The sequence below is a fragment of the Olea europaea genome, unplaced genomic scaffold, assembly GCF_002742605.1.
Source record: "Olea europaea var. sylvestris unplaced genomic scaffold, O_europaea_v1 scaffold827, whole genome shotgun sequence".
Lineage (NCBI taxonomy): Eukaryota > Viridiplantae > Streptophyta > Magnoliopsida > Lamiales > Oleaceae > Olea > Olea europaea.
In genome coordinates, this window is record NW_019266709.1 from 14,680 (window position 1) to 20,752 (window position 6,073).

At 28.3% G+C, this 6,073-nt stretch overlaps 1 long non-coding RNA gene across 1 annotated transcript; it reads left to right on the plus strand.

Moving 5' to 3' along the window:
* Positions 1 to 562: 562 nt before the first annotated feature.
* LOC111391709 lies at positions 563 to 1,112 on the plus strand. The gene is made up of 2 exons (XR_002702158.1): positions 563 to 811; positions 923 to 1,112. It is a non-coding gene; the product is annotated as an uncharacterized LOC111391709 (long non-coding RNA).
* Positions 1,113 to 6,073: the final 4,961 nt, after the last annotated feature.

Consider the following 6,073-nt stretch of genomic DNA (forward strand, 5'->3'; position numbering starts at 1 on the left):
AGAATAATTAGAGGGGCAAAACGATCATTTACATTGGTACCTAATTATCGGATCTTGGATAGGGATAAAATATATATACGACAAGTTAGAGGAAAATATTATAGATTTACTAGTTTCTATGATCTTATATATTCAAAGAGTTCAGTCTTTTGCCTTTAATAGAGAAAGCAAAGACTAATAATTAGATTGTGTGGTCTAGAGTCGACTAAACAAAATCTGATTATTGGAGCTTGGATAATATATGTTCGATCAAGTCCCTATGGTAGCTCCATGAAGTATTGAAACTTAATTATGGTAATTATAATAGTTTAGGGCTTAAGTATAATTACAATAAAGTTTTGTACTTACTTGTAATTTCTACAAAAGTTGTAAACTTAATTATAATTGTAATTGATATTCTAGGACTACACATGCAATTAAATATAAACTAATTGGATTTGAACTTTATTTAGAACTCCTATTTGAATGTGGAATTATTATTATATAAGGATTGAAATTCTTCTATCTCTATAAATAGAGATTAGATGGATGCTAGAATTGTACAACATTCATAATATATAATTCCATGGTGTTCAAGTTTTGGGGAGAAAAAAAGAGAGAAAAATTATTTTTTTTAATTTTTCAATAGTCCAGTTCAAGAATTGATTTCTTGATTTAATTAAAAGAAGGTGCCCATTCATCGATTTAGTCTTGACTTTGGACAATACCATAGAAGACTTGGAGATTTGAACCACCAAGTTCTTGAAATTAGAAGGAAAAAGTTGGAAGTTCGTGATTTAGAATAGATTCAAGAACTTATCATCGAATTTAGGTAAAAATTCGAATTCTTTATTTTTTATATAACATATACATGAACATTTAGATGGTCTTGTTTATTGAATTAAAGAATTTTTTTAATAATTCCTCTTCCACATTCCAACAGATACAACATCAACTAGAATCAAAGTTTCAAAAGAAAAAACTCTTCAATCTCTTCGATGGCTTCATGATCAATCTCATTTGATTTTTCTTCTTCTTTCATTTAAAAAATAGATGTATGAAATTATATGGATGTTTTGTAAAGTTTCCTCAAAGCTGGAACGAATGTGGATTTAATGATCAAAAGATTCATATGTAGGCTTGTTCTTTGAAAGTTTATTTATTTTTTTATTTATTATTATTATTTTTTTATGTATTTTGTATTGGAAGAGCCTACTTTGCTGTCTTTTGAATCCTGAAAGGCCTAAATATTGAATTTAACTCTGGAAACTTACGAATTTTCCGTATGCTTTTTGAATTTTTTTAGTTGACCATGTGCAGTTCAATTAATATTCAATTTGCTTTTAATGAACCTCAATTCAGCTCCTAATTGTTTTCTCATGCCAGTTAAATACAATTTCGATTTTTACCTAAACCTAATCATATTTTATACTAAATTAAGCATATATCTACTTTATTTTGCAATAAATAAGCAAGTTTAAAAGCTCATGTAAGTGCGTAAATTTTACTTGCTCTCTACTCAAAGACAAACTTTAAGAAAATCAATAAAACAATTCTCTGTCCAATCCCAATATGGATATATATTAAAATGATAATAAATAAAATAAACGTTTGAAAATAGAAAAGTATTGATTTGACCCCCGAAATATTTTACATAGAGGTTATCATTCATCTAACTTCAACAAGATTGATTGGGTCAAGATATCCATCATGAAAATTGATTATTAAGTCAACGGATGCGAGCACATGATTCACGAAATTGCATTTGTTGATTAACATGAAACAATGGACAAACATGACTCCTATTTATTACAACCTTAAACATGTTTTATACAAGGGAATTTAAATGGATAATGTTTATCTATTAGGAAGTCTCTTTATTCGATTGCTTCAAGAATAAGTAATCTGGCTTTGGAGAATGGCAGCCAATATTGAAATTGATTTGTATTTTAAATGGATCACTTGACAATATTTTGCAGAAATATAGAAATGTTATTTGTTTCACTTATTGCACAGAGTATGCATGTCTGGGATTGATTGTAGAGCTTAAGATCTTATGAAATTGATCATTTTTCCTCAGTGGACTGGATAAAAACTTTTCACTGCTGATCTGACAAGATAACCTTAATTATGGTTGTCCGAGTTTGAGAGAGTTATAAGTAAGGTTCTCTTGCCACGTGCGAGAAGTTTTTATACCTATAACATCTTATTGAAAAATAATCAACTGTTGTTTAAGTTGTCTAGTAATTTAAAAAAAAAAAAACTGAATGAAAGAATGACAACAAATTTTGAAAAGTAGGAAGATAATAAATTTTCAAAATTTGCTTTTATCAAAATCTCAAGTTATTCACGTAAAAAAATATTCCTTTTTTCCTTGACCATTGACATACCAAATATATTATAAATATTGAAACCTAATAGATATATATAATAGTACATATTCTGGTCAAAGTATAATAATAATAATAATAATAATAATAATAATAATAATAAGTTCTAGATAATTAGCTTTCATTTTGATAAATGTATACAATTACAACAATAAAGCACATTTTTAACAAACGTTCTACTTTTGATTTTGAAACATACAACCTTGAAAGTAAAATATACCCTACACTTAACTAATTCTTTTGGTAACTTTCAGCATAGCTAAAGTTGATTCTCTTAAAATCTATAGCAATACCAACACAAATTATTGGGCAGCTTATTAATTGTTTAGCTAAGAATTGTAAATGTTTTTTGACTTTTTTTTCCACACGTGTGCGTGTTTTGGTTATCTTATGAAGTATTAAAAAATAAATTGATCTCAATCGCTAAACCACCTTATGTTGTTAGCAAAGTTCTTCTAAGACCATTAATAATTATTTTAACTATTCAATTAAAAATTATACTTCTATTAATTAACTATTTAACCTTTTAAAAATTAATAATAATAAAGGTGCACGCCCAAGCTTACCTATTGCTGTCTAAGCTCACATTGCCGAAATTTTATAACACTTTAAAACTAGAAACTTTAGAACTTGAAAATCTAAGCTTCTTTATTGCTAAAATCTTCCATGTCAAATCACCAAAAAAATTAATTAATGCGAAAAGTACCTTAATTCTTTGGGAATGATTTTTTATTACTAAACTTGATTCCGAATCGTGAATGTTGAAGCTGGAACTACAATTTTTTAATGTTTGGGTTCTTTTCTTCTAATCTTGAATTTTGCCTCATTTGATTCTTTAATTCTTGTTCTTGATTTTGCTTCTTGGTCCATAGATTTGATTCTTGAGCTCTTTCTTCTGAATTTTTAATTTTGAGTACAGTATCTTCCTCTTCAATATGTTTTTTTCTTGTATTTATAGGATGGCACAAAGAATAAGAATCACATATGATTTGGGAATCATAACCCTAAATATAGTTTCCATATATATTTTGCCCATCATAAACTACAATTCTAAAGGAATTTAGTCTCTACATATATAATTCAACCTCAACTTTATTTAGATGCCGTAAGCCTATAATTTAATTTTGGACTTAACTTTAAAATGACCTTATAGACAATTAATTATATATTTAGACCCACGTGAAACATTAATAAACCCAGCAATCTCTCACTTGGGCTACATATATTACCTTATAAATGTGTATAGCCTTATGACGTCAAAACTTTTGCGATCATAACTAAAAACATATGTGAACAATTTTGTCCATCAATTATAACAACATAGAATTAAAGCTATATTCATTACAAGTATCATAATTAAACATATCAATGGGTACGCATATCAACGTAATCAAATGATATAGATCAAGTGTGAATGTGTAGCATGAAAATTACACGTAATGTGATCCAAACATACCAAATATGATTAATAAAATCATGAGCAGTTTTAAATTTTTTCTTTGAAAATTAGGAACTTAACATATATACACTTTGACATCATCAAGGTCCTGTTGAAATACAAGACTGCTGCTATCATAGTATAACTTAAGTGGTCTTTCAGTTTCATCTAAAATACACAACCCCAGTAACAAAATTTTGCAGTCATAATCAATAATCAAATTAGAACATCCAATGATCTCCAATTGGTCTGATTTTCTTAAATGTGATCATGTAATCCTTATTTTCACTTAAATGTAATCATGTAATTCTTATTTTCATGTATATACCAAATAACGTAATTGGCTGCTTTCCAATTATCCATCCCAAATTTAATTTAATATTTGTCTAGCATTCCAACAATGAATGTTATATCTCAATATTTGCAAACCTTATAATATATTAAACTCCCAACTACTGAATTGTGAGAAATTTTTTGTATTCTCTTTTCTTTAAATTTATCCTTGAGACATTGATTAAGACTCAGCTTGTCTCCCTTAGCAATAGGGATATCACAAAGTTTACAATCCTATATTCCAAATCTCTTTAAAAAAAATTCCATATAGCTCTTTTGTAATAATCCAAAAATACTCCTAGAATGATCCCGATGTATCTGTATCCTTAATACAAAAGAGACGTCACCAAAATCCTTCAATTTAAAATTCTATGGCAGAAATCTTCTCATTTCGTGGAATAAGCCTATATCGTATTGTTGTAGGAAGTAGTATGTCACCTATATATATATATATATATATATTACTAAGAAAATATGCTTACTCCTTTATATTTAAGTAAAAACCAAACGAGATAATTATTTGATGAAATTTGTGGCACCATTGACAAGAAGCCTACTTAAGTTCATAGATGGATTTCTTTAGTTTTTAAACCATCTGATGTAGGTTAAGATCAAAATGTATCACAAGTGTTATAATAGTCCTAAAAGAGACTTTTGTAGAAATTGAAGGGGAATTCTCTTTAAAGTCATGCATTCTTTTTGAGTAAATCCATTTACAATAAGATGAGTCTTATATCTCTTTACATCACTCTTCGAATCCCTCTTGATTTTAAATACTTATTTACAATCAATGGGCTTCTAACCTTCGAACCTTCTGGCAATGAGATGAGTTTCCAAACGTCATTGTCACTTATGAGCTTTATCTATTTATTTATGGCACTAAACCATTCCTGAGAATTATTTCTTCACATTACTTGATGATTCATCAGATTTTCTTCTACCAATCCAATGACATCTTCATTTTTATTTATTTATTTATTTATTTTTTGGAGGAAGACTATATAGTCATCAAAATTGCATCTCTTCTCTTAGTGGATCTTCTTAATGGTGTTTGGTCTTGAGGTTGTTTAGCTTGTTCTTTTGAAACAATCTTTAGATTGTGTATAGGGTTTTTGTAATATTATCTTGATCCGAAATTGTTTCTTGAACAAGATTTGGAGCAAGAATTTGTACATAGTCCTTATCATTGTCAATTGCAACACAAGAAATATATACATATTCTTCCTCCAAGATAAAATTCTTAACTTTATAACCTTATCTCCTCCCACAAACTCTACATCCCCAAAGAATTGGACATTTTCTGTTACAAAAATCGACTTGATAGTGGGATCTTAAAATTTTGACTCTTGAACCTTCAAATTATCCAAAAAAATAGCAATTAACAATTCTAGAGCCAAGTTTATTTTTTCGATTGCCTGTAAGGCATTGTCTTAGCTAGACAACCACAAAAGTACAAGTACTTCAAATTAGGCTTCTTACCTTTCCAAAGCTCATAAGGGATTTTGATAGTTACATAGAACTTTATTGAAAATTTAAGCTATAGTCTTTAGTGCCTTTTCATATAGATAATTAGATGTACCATAGTATAATTCCATATTCCTCTAGGAATTTAGCAAAAGGTCTTGGACTTTGTTCTCCTGATCCATCATATCTACCATAGCATTCACCAATACGATCGAATTTGACATGTTTAATTATTTTGCTGAATAGATTTTCAACTTCATCCTTATAAGTCTTGAACATGTTTGGTGATTGTAATTTATGTTAATAAGATACAGGAAGCCATAGCAAGAATAATCATTTATGAACATAATATGTTATTGTTGACCAATCTAAGAGGCCAAAGGGAATGGTCCATATAATCTCCTTATGTTTGTCCGTTTTTACTTAATGTAATTAAAAAGACATTAATGTCTATAAAATCAGGGAAACA